Below are 14,391 nucleotides of genomic sequence, written 5' to 3' on the forward strand. Positions count from 1 at the left end.
CCACAAACCAAATTGGTCTACTTATCACCACCTTCGCCTCAGATTCACAAGCTACTACCACAACCACCTCAACAGACGGTTCCAGCGAGATTTCCAACAACCTCAGACGACGTAGGTGATGGCGATCATCCAAATCGACGCGTGCTCCGTTTGCCGATGATACATGATATTGTAGGTGTTAATGTGTGTCTGAGTGTAAAGTTAATAATGGTGAATTAAAATGGAATTGGCAAATGAATTGAATTGTCTTACTTAATCAGAAATGGTGAATTAAAATCAATTGCCAATTATAGATCTTTGCTTTGGTTTCTGCCATTAATGGTAGTTGATAGAATTGTATGCAGTTGCCGTCTACTTCTATGTATCTAGACTACTTTTTCATGTATATAGACTAATTTTTCATGTATCTAAACACTATTTTAATGTACCTAAACATAGATACACAAAATTGCTTACTAGGTACATTAAAATTGTATTGAGATACATCAATATAGAAACCAATACATTGATTTCGTGTATTGCAAATTGTCCAGCTGTTGGTTGTGCTGTCGTGGTAGTGACCTTCGAACGGTACCGGTGGTGGTTTGAGGGTGAAGCAGTGGGTCCGAGGTTTACTAAACAAGAAATGTCGGGGGTTGGTGATGCTCAATGGTGTTGTCGGAGTTGCGCCGACGTGTAAGATATTCTCCGGTGGCTCTATGGTGTTGCTGGTGATTGCAGACGGCGGTGACGACAGGGCGATTGGTGGTGATGGTGGATTGGAATGGTAGATGGTGTTGGCCTGTTGGGTGTGCGATGATGGGATTGATTCTTTTTAATGAAATCTGGGCCTTTAATTTTGTATATCCTATGGTTGGTGATCGTTCTCACCGAGTATTCGTTTTCACCAGATCTCAACTCTCTCTCTCTCTCTCTATATATATATATATATATAGAGGCCGGATCCGGTGAGGCACCTCATTATGGCGAGGCGGCCGGTCTCACCAAATTACTACCTTGGACTGATTTGCATTATACATGGATGGGCTGATTTTGTAATGTTGGACTGAAAAAACAAGGATGAAAATTAGGAGTCAACAAGAAACTTTTCATTTGGTCCAAAACACTTTCTCTCTCTAATCTAAAAAAAAGCCCAAATACCTTATTCTCTCTAATCTAAACAAAAGGCCCAAATTCTTTCCTAAACTACTGAGTTTTCATGTTGATTTCAAAGAGGCGATTTCAAAGAGGCGATATCATCAAATTTGTGAGACGATTTCATCAAAATAATCAAATTCTGACAATCAAAGAGGCGAATTCATCAAATTAATCGATTTCTTAGAAGATTTCGAGGTAATTTCCAGGTAATTTCATATTATTTGATGAAAAATTGATTTTCTTAACTTCGTTCATTAATTGATGATATAATGATCAAATTTGAACAAAATCGAACTGTTTTGTAAATTTATAAGGATCAAAACTGAAGTATTTCGTTAGTTTAGGGTTTGAATTCGATCAAAACTGAGCAATTGAGCAATTTCGTCATTCGCGGTGTAAAATTTGTTGATTTTGTTTAATTACATCCAAAAAATGATCTAATGATATCTACTAATGATAGTTTGGATGAAGATATGCAATGTCTGTTTTATGCAGCATTAGTAGGTATTATATTACCACGTTTTTCATAGCTAGAGTACCAAATCGACCATTTGGCCTATCTTCAACAATCAATGATATTAATCCAAACTATCATATTCTCAAAGACGGTAAGTTGTATCAGTTGAAGTGTTGTACTTGCAGGCTACAATAAGCAAGTACAACAATGTAAGGAGTTTCTTATGAAAAGTTGCTGCAACAGTGATGAAAATTTTATACATAAACAAGAATGAAGTAATGAAGTAATGTGGATTAGGGAGAAACATTTAATAGATCACCTATTTTGTTCTTTGCCTTATTTTGTGAATCTCAGTCCTTGTGTTGTGAATCCTAGAGCTTGTTTTGTGAACTTGTAAGATAATTTTCTAGAACTTGGTCACCATAAGTGTTAGGAATCACCTATTTTGCTCTTTACCTTATTTTTGTGAATCTCAGTCCTTGTGTTGTGAATCCTAGAGCTTGTTTTGTGAACCTGTAAGATCATTTTCTAAAACTTGGTCACCATAAGTGTTAGGAATCACCTATTTTGCTATTTGCCTTATTTTGTGAATCTCGGTTTTTGTTTTGTGAATCTCAGACCTTGTTCAGTGAATTGTAAGGCTTGTTTTGTGAAACTTGCTCATCATAAGTGGTTAAAGTCGCCTATTTTGCCCTTTTCCTTATTTGGTGAATCTCAGACCTCGTTTTGTGAATCTCAGACCTTATTCTGTTAATCTCAAACCTTATTATGTGAATGTCACTTAGAGCTTAATTTGTGAACTTAGAAGCTAATATTCTTAAATTTTGTTATAAGTGATAAGAGATAACCTGTTTTGCTCTTCTCCTGATTTTGTGAATCTCGGTACTTATGTTGTGAATCCTATAGCTTGTTTTGTGAACCTGTAAGATAATTTTCTAAAACTTGGTCATTATAGGTGTTAGGAATCACCTATTTTGTTCTTTGCCTTATTTTGTGAATCTCAGTCCTTATTTTGTGAATCTCATACCTTATTTAGTGAATCTTAAAGCTTGTTTTGTGAAACTTGATCATCATAAGTGGTTAAAATCACCTATTTTGCTCTTTTCTTTATTAGGTGAATCTCAGACTTTGTTTTGTGAATCTCAGACCTTGTTAAGTGAATCTTAGAGCTTGTTTTGTGAAACTTGGTCATCATAAGTGGTTAAAATCACGTTTTTTGCTCTTTTCCTTATTTGGTGAATCTCAGACCTTATTTTGTGAATCTCATATCTTATTCAGTGAATCTTAAGGCTTGTTTTGTGAAACTTGATCATCATAAGTGGTTAAAATCACCTATTTTGCTCTTTTCTTTATTAGGTGAATCTCAGACTTTGTTTTGTGAATCTCAGACCTTGTTCAGTGAATCTTAGAGGTTGTTTTGTGAAATTTGGTCATCATAAGTGGTTAAAATCACGTTTTTTGCTCTTTTCTTTATTAGGTGAATCTCAGACTTTGTTTTGTGAATCTCAGACTTTGTTCAGTGAATCTTAGAGCTTATTTTGTGAAACTTGGTCATCATAAGTGGTTAAAATCACCTTTTTTGCTCTTTTCCTTATTTGGTGAATCTCAGACCTTGTTTTGTGAATCTCATATCTTATTCAGTGAATCTTAAGGCTTGTTTTGTTAAACTTGATCATCATAATTGGTTAAAATAACCTATTTTGCTCTTTTCTTTATTAGGTGAATCTCAGACTTTGTTTTGTGAATCTCAGACCTTGTTCAGTGAATCTTAGAGGTTGTTTTGTGAAACTTGGTCATCATAAGTGGTTAAAATCACGTTTTTTGCTCTTTTCCTTATTTGGTGAATCTCAGAACTTATTTTGTGAATCTCATACTTTATTTAGTGAATCTTAGGGCTTGTTTTGTGAAACTTGGTCATCATAAGTGGTTAAAATCACCTTTTTTGCTCTTTTCTTTATTCGGTGAATCTCAGACTTTATTTTGTGAATCTCAGATCTTGTTCAGTGAATCTTAGAGCTTGTTTTGTGAAACTTGGTCTTAAAATCACCTTTTTTGCTCTTTTCCTTATTTGGTGAATCTCAGACCTTATTTTGTGAATCTCATACCTTATTCAGATTTTAAATGCATATAATGTGCCTTATACGGTCATCGACGGAACTAGTTTGTCTTCAGATCAATAGAATTGGTTTTTCGCGCTTTATAATCCGTAACTATAACTATGTTATCATAATAGGATATTGTGTTATAATACCTGGCTTTTGTGTCTGAGAATATTATTTGGCTCTATGGAATAACGTAACAAGTTAATAGAATAACACGGTTACTCTATGTGATAACATGACAAGTTCTTTGGAATAACACTACATGCTCATTGGAATAACATGAGAAACATATGACTCGAATACTCAGGTGAAGTGGTGACTTATAAACTTATATTGTGGCCATTACATCAACTGTAGTGTGTTGGTGGAATATTCAGTTTCTACTAAACTAGCTCATTAGCTCAATTGGTAGAGCATTTGTGCAATTGCACAAAGGATGTAGGTTCAATTCCTACATGAGCTTCTATTATCAATATATGTAACATAAGTGTTACTTTATCAAATAAACAGTGTTATTATATATACGAAACAATGTTACATTATCAAATAACTAGTGTTATTCTTAGCTAGCATCACTTTGTTTGATAATTATTGTTACCACATAGAACAACTAATGTTACTACAAAGTGTAACTAGTGCTTTATATATGTTCGTCTATGTGGGGCTCGAACCCACACCATGTGCAATAACACATTGCTCTACCTTTTGAGCTAATAGACGACAATGGCCAAATCCGATATGAAAGTAGACAAATAACAACTTATACTCGTAGATAAGAATTTTTCAACCCAAACTAGCACTAACAAGGCTCGGTGAGTCGGTGCATGTGTAGCCCTTTTCGGGTATAGTAGAAAACCTCTCGCATTCGGGTTAGTCCAATGTTAAATTACATATGTAAATGCCTTAAAAACCATTGTAGACAACTAGCTTTTGACGAACTCTCATTGTTAGTAAAAACTCACTAGCTCAGATGGGTTTTCTTTATTTTCCTCAAAACCATATTCTACGCTCATTTTACACTCTACTGCGCAGTTATTCACTGGACAGATCAAGTAATTCTCATACATGGAGTGCATAATAAGAAACCCTCTTATTTTAGGAGTAAAAAAATATATCAGAACACCTTTCCAACAGCTTAGTCCACTTACAGGTAGGGCTGAGCATCGGTCCAAGACCGGACCGGACCGGACCAAACCGAACCGGACCGAAGACCGAAAATAATTTTTTTGTGGACCGAAGACCGGACCTAAAACTTTCGGTCTTGGACCGGACCAAACCCGAAATATTCGGTCCGGTCCGGTCTTAGACCGAAATGGACCTAAAACTAATTCTTTCACTATTTCGTGTATGATAATTACATTTAAGTTTTACTAAATTAAATGTCGATTAATAATTAGACGATTGTTTTTGAGAAAAAAATACTCAATATTAATTTATAATGTCTTGTGAAGATAAAATGGTAATTTAGTTTATAATATTCTGATGATAGTCTTTAGAAACATAAAATTCGGTCCATTTGGTCCGAACCTAAAATATCCGGGTTTGGTCCGGACCGAACCGAAGACCAAAAACTCAAAAAATGAGGACCGAGGACCGGACCTAAAAAATTCGGTCCGGGTTTGGTCCAGACCAAATGGTCCGGTCCGGTCCATTTTTCCGGTCTGGACCTAAACTTGCTCACCCCTACTTACAGGTGTACCCTTGACCCCTGTAAATAAATACTGAGACGTATCACCTTCATCATCTAAAACAGGAGCAAGACTGATAGTTTATGCTACCTGAGAAGGGATACCGAATTCCAGATCAGATTCATTTGGCATACGTTGAATTCGTAAGCCTATTAAGCCAAGCTCTTGCATAACCTGCAGCATTAGAGGTTGATCAATACCTCGATAAAAGCTGAAAGAGAGAAGATTTCAACTGAGCAGGTTTAAATAAAAACAACTCACAGGGTGAACACAAGAAGGAATTAGTCCAAGATCTTCACCACATGCAAGCATATCTGATGAATCAAGGAGGACTGGCAAAGTCTTCAGAGCATTCTGGCGCCAAAGGTTTTCTTGGCGATGGAAATAGTAATCATAATATAATCTTCTTAATACATTTTTGCTGTAAGAAAAAGAAAAAAGAAAAAAGTTATGAATGGTCATCACTCATCATCATGGTGTTGAACATCACGATTAAAACTATCCAACCACGCTCAAGAAATGCAACATTGATTTCTTCTCTAATTCACGACAGTGCAACACTACATACTACGATAATTTTTAAGACTTATCAATCCAGATAACACAATTGTTTATGTCTCTTCCTATCTCTCACTCAAAAAAGTCTTCCTGATTTTTGTCATCCCTTTTTTTTACGCTTCTCAGTTTTTCAGCTACCGTGCTTCAATTTTTCAGCTACCGTGCTTCAATTGAATCGAAAGTGATAGTTTGGTGTGGTGACTGATAGTTTATGCTACCTGTGTGGAAGTTTAGATGAGACTCCTGCTAATCTGTTCTTTGATTGTCACTTTAGTAGACAGTGTATGAGACAGCAGGTCTGATTGGAGCAATGGCAGCAGAATGTGATTGATTGTATACTGAACTGGAGGTGTCGAGAAAGCAAGTAGTGTATCATACCAAATCTGCTCCATAAACTCATGTAAGGGCACATTCTCGTTCGGAGTACACAAATTATCTTCAAAAGACATTGGCATTAAGGCACAATGTATATGACAAAGCTAACACATTTAGGCTTCAGAAATTTATGTGAATTCTACTTTTGCAGCTAAAGCACAGTCACAAACTTGGTAGTTAGAAGCGAAGGGAGGTCAAAGTAAGATCTATTATATCAAACATGAAGTACAAAAAAAACATCCTTGCAAGTACAGATGAATTGAAATGATAACTAACATCCTTGCTCGAATTAAATTCGGTAAAATCATTCAAATCCTTAACATGCTTTAGTTGCAAATAGTAATAAGTAATGAAAGTACGGTGATAATGGCGAGAACGAGACATCTCAGAGATAAAGACGGAATGAAAGTACAGATGAATTGAAATGATAACTATTGAATCAACTGAAATCGGTCATAACTAACAGTGAAAAATAAGAATGAAACTTCAACTGCGAGCATAATCGAGCAGAAAAGGAACGCATAGAAATCAATCGAAATCGAGTGATTAAACTAATTAAGTAAATTTATAACTAAAAATTTAACTAAATAAGCAACAAAATCAAAATCTATAAAGAAACGGAGAGGAACATACGAAGAAGAGGAGAAATCGACTTCAATAGATTGTATATGTTGCTACTGTGCTCGATTATATCAGACAACGATCAAAAACTGCAGAAGAACAACAATATTTTAACGGATTAAATAAGTCGATTGAAAATTAGGGTGAAAAATAAGGAATGAAAGTAAGATGAATCGAAATTTAAATTAGTATTCGAGAATACCTAATTTGCGTATGATAATGGAAGTAGACAACTCACTGATAATGGCGGTCGAAAGCTCAATGAAAATGGCGGTCGAAAAGCTCGGTAATGGCGAAGACGTAGCTGGTTCAGTAGCTGAGCTGAAGAACAAGTTGAAGATAGAGAAAGAGGACAAGTAAATGAAGAGTTACTGAGGGGAAATGTTGAGGTGGTTGGGGTTATATAAGGGGACACGTGGCATCATCTGGTGAGTCTATAATTTATAGATCGACGGTTTTAGAAGGTGTCCGGCCGCCTCACCCTAAGAAGGGTGCCTCACATGATTCAATCTCTATATATATATATATATATATATATATATATATATATATATATATATATATATATATATATATATAGGGTTGAGATCTCATGAGAACCACCTTTATATGAGAACCATGAGAACTCCTATCTACCGTTGGATAAAGAAGAACAATGGCCAAGATTGGCGCGCGCTATCCCTATTAACACAACAAGCTGGTTACTAAAAGACTGTTATTTCTTATCTAAACCCATTCCCAACCTCTGTTTCTCCAATTACTCTCATAAAAATAAAAAAAAGATGTGATTATGTGAGGAAGAAAGTTCCGGAATTATACTTAATTGTACAACGAAGATCATCAAAATAATTAGAAGGAAATCATCATTTTCAACACACAAGATTAAATAACAGGTAAACAAAATATTAACCATACTTCATTTGGAAATATTCATTTATCTGAGTTTTCCGAATTGAATTATACGAGTTAATTTTATATCTCATGTTTTCGATTGTAAATCGTGTTTTACGCTTTCTAATTTATGTTCAGGTTTACGAAAACAATTATTAGGAAGAAATGTAAGCTATTGTTTAATGTACATAGGGTCTGTGGATATTATATGGTTTATTCACTCTTTTTGTTTTGGCAAATTATAAGAGATAGTTTGATGATTGAACTGGTAGTGAATGGTAGGTTGTATATATTGAAAGTTCAGAACATACGTACTCTAAGTTCAAAAAACATGTACCATAGGTTCAAAACAACAGTTAATACATTGTAACTATTAGTGTTCATATTAGATTTGTGAATAACAATAATTAATAGCTAGACAATGTACGTATAGCTGTTTTATTTTGTACATCAAATAGCTAGACAAATTTTTGATAGTTATATGATTAGCATGATGTATATATTAAAGATTCATCACTTTAGTATACCATAGATTATGCGGGTGATCCATATTCATGTTTAACGATAAATGGTAAGAGTTTAGAGGAACGATTATTTAGAGACGTACTTAGAACTATCTTTTGTTGTACCTTAAGTAGTTGCACAATGTACCTAGAGATATTTAATCTTTCATGATTTGTTTCTAATGCATGTAGTTTTGACAAAGTATTGGTAGCTATCTTAATATATAACATGATTTATATTACTAATGCTTCAGAACTTATGTACCCAAGGTTCATAAAATATGTACCATAGGTTCAGAAAAACATTTGATTGATTGTGTTGTTAACTTGTTATGAATGATTTTTAGGATAAATGTTAGAGTTTGGGGAAACAATTATTTGAAGATATACATATAGCTATTTCGTATTGTATTCCAACTAGTTATAGAATATGCTTAGGGATGTTTAATGTTTTATTGTCTGTTTTTCACGTGTTTTGAAGAATTATTGATCGTTATTTGAATAAGATGATGTATTAACTAAAGGTTCGGAACTTAAGTACCACAAGTTCAGAAATTATATACCAAAGGTTTAGAAAAATATTTGATTGATTATGTGTGTTTCATGTATTGTCGAGAGAGTTGGTGGAAACAATTAGTTAGTGATATACTTGTAGCTATTTTGTGTTGTATTCGAAGTATTAAATAGTATACAATGTATACGGACAAAATCCGTCACAAGTTTGTGACGGATAAAATCCATCACAAGCTTGTGAGGTGAGACAAAGAGGCAAGTGGGAGAGGCTGGGTTGTTAGAGATCACAAGCTTGTGACCGTCACAAGCAGGGGGGCGTTGTAATAAAAAATTGAAAATAATTACAACATAAATTGCCATAAACAAGTGACAATTAACGCAAGACAAGTGAAAAAATAAACAAGAATGCCTACAAAGTCAGCTCAAAACCTTGAAATTAGGCAAAAGTAACTTGGAACAAAAAAATTAAATTACGTGACAAATGCCATAATATTGAGCATTATTTTCAGAAAACAAATAAACAAAAGAAACTCACAAAAAAAAAAGAATAAAATCAACTACAAACTCTAAAATATTAAATACACAAATTATCATGCAGGAGAAACAAAGAATCGTGAATTGAAGAGCAAAAAACATGAAATTGAATGTTTTGTATCTTGATGATAAGAGAAAATTGAGAATTTAAAGAAAGCATCGATAAAATGAAATTACATACATGAAAAGAGAGTAAGTTTCAACATGGGAAGACTAAATTTAGAAGAAAGAGTAGGAAGATGTGAACAGCTAATAAAGACAAAAATATATCCCACTTAAGATAGTAAGGACGCGCGCTAATCTCAGTCGTACAATTGTTTAATCTGATGGTGGACAATGGTTCTCATGGTTCTCATAGGAAGAGGGTTCTCATAGGATCCTAAATCTATATATATATATATATATATATATATATATATATATATAATATTACCGTCTCATCAAACGAGTTTACACGAGAATTGTTACCAAGTTGCTTACTCCAACAAGTCAAACTCTAATAAGTAGTTAATTAGTTGTACGAGAGTCCCATATTATGGGTTAACTTGCTTAACATAAACTTATATCATTATCATCGTAATTACTAATGTTAATCCATTATTAGCATTGAAAAATGAAAATTGTAAACAATTGACTGAGACCGTGAGACGGAGGGAGTATATTTTAAGATAATATAAATTACTAATAGATCATATGAAGCAATTACAAAAAACGAACTTATTACGGAGTATATTATAAGAAAATATAATTGTCATCACCTAATGAACATAAAAGTCTAGAATAAAAGATACTACTGGAAACTTAATTTTTCTCTAATATTATAAGAAAATATTTTACAGCTGTCAAAAAAAAAAAAAAAAAAAAAAAAAAAAAACTTTTCTCTAATAGGATTTTCAACGCATAAGTTTCGAACAGAAGATATTATCATAAACTTAATTAATGACGTTTCTTACAAAAGGTAAATGAAAGACATAAAAAAAGTTATAAAAGGGTTGTCATTCAAATATTCAATAATTTAGTGAGAGAACGTCTCTTCTAAAAATATAGAACTTCACATTTTCTAAGAATTTCATCATTATTATAGATAAAATTTTGTTGTTAATTTGACTAAAAAGTGGTGTAATGGAAAATTTCATAGAACTTATTGTGAGTAAGAGTAGATCTCCTGAGAGACGGTCTCTTAATAAGCTTATTGAGAAACTATTTTACAATTTTAAGAAAAAGTGGTACTAAAGGTAATAAAATAGGTACAAATCATGATTAAAGATAAAATGGGTACATTTATTATGTAAATAGGTACGCAATTACTATGTCACGATCAACAACAAAAGGGTCACGAAATACAAATAAAATGGTACGAAAGACAGGTCTCTCAATAACTTATTGAAAGATCGTCTCTTCCAAGTTTTAGTGTGTGAGTAAAACTTTCGACATATAATTAATGTTAAAACATAACTACTGCTATTATCAATTTATCATTGTAACATGGGATTATTCAATATTTTTCATCTTTTATCATTGTAATAGGTCATATTAAGGCGCCCGATTTTTTTATTAAACTCCAAAATTTTTGCGTAAATTGAGATCAACCTGCATGAAGTTTTGAGATCCTAAACACTCGGCATTTCAGATCAACTTTAGATACCACTGTACCAAGACAAAAGTACACCGGGTTAACTTATGCATTACTTTATCAATAGGTCTTGGTATAGACGGATGTGGCGTATAGACGGGTAAAGACATCTAATAAAATGGGTAGGGGGGATAAGGTGGGGCACCCCCTATGTGCTTCCCACTTTATGGTAAATGAGTATTTTGTGAGGGAAAATGGTATCCGTCTATACGTATAGACGGATAGTATCCGTCTATAATGAGAATTTGTGTTACTTTATATAGAATGTTCATCACATTTATTATTTTTATTGTCTATCATTTTGTTTTATCCGGATTCGAGTCCGGTAGAATTATTAGGGTGATAAAGCTCTCCTTCATGAGTTTTAATGCAACTAGATTTTCAAGGCTTGAATTCAATACCTCTGATTAAATTAGAATAACCCTTTATAAGTAACCAAATGCAACACTGTTATATATTCTTTACGCCTATGACGTAGAGTTTCAATCAAACTGTTTTTTTTTGGTTTAAACCGGGGTGTCCACCGTCGACAACAGTGTATAATCCCCTCGCCGCGTGTGCTCTCACGAAGAGGTAAACGGCTGGCCAAAGAGCTTGCTCCATTCCCATAGGCAGGGATCGAACCCCTGACCTCATGGTTAAGGGATGAGGTGAGCAACCACCACACCAAACCCATTTAATGCGCATTTTTTTAAGTCTTAAGATAGGGTATACGTTAAGTTATTACTGAAATGTATGTGACTAAATAAAAGATGAGTGATTAACATTCTTTTCCATCTTAGCAAGAAATTAATATATTTAAATTACTTAATTTGTTAATAAAACTAATATATTTTTATGACTAATAATAAGAGAGTCTATATTTTGTAAACTACTTACATAAAAAAATAAATATTAAAATTAAATAATAATTTTACTAAAAGTAGAGATCGTAAGTCATTTTGACTCAAAGCACACATAATTAGTTTGATGCTAGCTCCTTTCCTTATTATTTGTGCCCGACACAATACCAAACTGACAAACTATAATTCCAACACAAATTCTCATTTGTGACGGGCATATTCGTCGCAAATTTGCGACGGGTCAATAATAGTCACATAGAGAGATAAGACAAAAGCAAAGTGCTTAGGGAGTAGCATTCTGTTTTGTCTTATTTACCCGTCACAAGGGAGACTTGCTGTATTTCCAAAGCTAAAGTTGCACTCATAGGAAATGTTCATTTTCATTACTCCATAATTTTCTTTTTACACCATATAAAGTTCTTGCTAATAAAACTACAGACATGAGTACAGACCAAAATAAAAATAAAAATTTTAGGCTGTATTTTCTAAACAAACATCATAAATATTAAAATTACACTTGCTTTTAGTTTCCGAGAAACATCAGTTGGGGGTTTGTGGTGCACAAATAATAAAAACAATTGACTAGGACGAAGGGAGTATAATAAGTAGTACTCCGTATATATTTATTTGAGCCTTATGCTCGGATAAAAATCTTTTTTTGTACACTATATGTAATACTACGGTTTTATGAGTCTCTGGGTACTCTATCGAGTGGGCCTTAAAATAGTTTCTGACCTGGAGGGTACTCGATCGAGTAGCCTTGGTACTCGATCAAGTAGGCGGCACTCGATCGAGTACGTCCGTTACTCGATCGAGTAGCCCGGTTTACAGGTAAGGTTTTGTCGGGTTTTATTAATAATGCGAATTAATATATAAACACTTCCGTCACTTTCATAATACGCTTTTACAAACCTAATCACTTTCAAAAGAGATTTCAACCTACGTACTTCGCATTCATCGCATTATTGACAAATCCCGGAGCTTGGAAGGTCGGAATTCATCTTTCTTTACATCTTTGTGATCCTTGCGTCGAGGGTAAGATCTACGTACCGAATTTGTTATATTTAATTAAGTCTTGTTAAACCCTAATTTTGGGAATTGGGGATTTGTGTTAGTTTTGTGTGGTTAGTGATATATGTGATGTTATGTTAGGAGGAAGGTTCGTAGAGGAGGCTTTTTGATAACAGCTGTTAAGATCGTCTGACTGTGTTGCATTCCAGGTAAGGCTTCCCTACTCACTATTAGTCCCATAATGTGTTGGTAGTGATTTGTGATTGTTGATTGTTATCATACGAGTATTGTGACGGTTGTTGGTTTTGATTGTTGATTAGTAGTTGTGATTGTTTGTATCTGTCTGTGTTCTTCGGGGTGCGTCCCTGGCTGAGTGGAGTCACTTGCGGGAGTGACTTCACGCCCATTATTCGCCTTCTGTAGAACCCGCCACAGAAGGGATGTTCACATTAATGGATTTGGGTTTATCGCTCGACGGAGATGAGTGGGGCTTAGGTGGGAACGGCTGCGGCCCCCCACTGGCGGCGAGGAGTAACCTGTTGCGATGGGTACTCTGGCAGGGTTACACACTTTAGTGTGTAGTCAGTATTGTGGAGTTGGTGATGGAGTTCGGAGTACATCTGTGATGATTGAGCTGTGTTGTTTGTTATATTGTTGAGTTATATAAATTGTGTGATTAGTACTGACCCCGTTTATTGTTTTAAAAACTGTGGTGATCCATTCGGAGATGGTGAGCAGTTGTTGAGCAGGTATGAGTCGAGATACATGGGCTAGCTGGGATTGTCACCTTCAAATGATAGAGTCTTTCGCTGTAACTTTAGTAGTGTGTCAGACATTTTCATTTAGTTGATTAGACAGTTGTTTTGAGAACATGTAACCTGTATTTTGGGCATTTGGTTTTGGATTGTATTCTTTCACTAAACTTATACTATTTAAACGTTGTTTCGTTATTGTCTTATGATTATCATTGCCTCGGGGAACGGAGATGGTAACAGCTTTATACCTGAGTGGTCCTGGTAAAGCACTTGGAGTATGGGGGTGTTACAAAATGGTATCAGAGAGACGATCCTGAAACCTGTAACTAATAAATCTAATGAATATAGGGAGTCAATTAAAATGAACCCGGGGTAAAGGTTGTAGGAGCTAATGCAAAGGCTTGGGAGACGTCCTAAAGTCGCGAAATCGCCCTACAATTTTGAACCGGTCACATGGGGGGATATATGTCAAGGTCCTATGTAGTGTTTGTTAGCTTGTATGTGAACGTAACGATATATGTTGTGAATTGTTGGATGTTAGGAGTAGAGATTGAAATTGTGATTGAAAATTTGGTGGAGTGTGTATATATGTTGGTTTGAATAAAGAAGCATGATGGTTGTTTATTATGTGGCATTTAATAACATGAAGTAGTTTATTTTGTTAATTGTATGAGGAATTGCGTAGAATTGCATGCGTAGTTATATTATAATGTTGAGATTATGAAGTTGCATAGTATGTTGGGTTATAGAGATAACATGCGGGTAGTATGT

This window comes from Silene latifolia, chromosome 4 (genome assembly GCF_048544455.1).
Source record: "Silene latifolia isolate original U9 population chromosome 4, ASM4854445v1, whole genome shotgun sequence".
Taxonomy (NCBI): Eukaryota; Viridiplantae; Streptophyta; class Magnoliopsida; order Caryophyllales; family Caryophyllaceae; genus Silene; species Silene latifolia.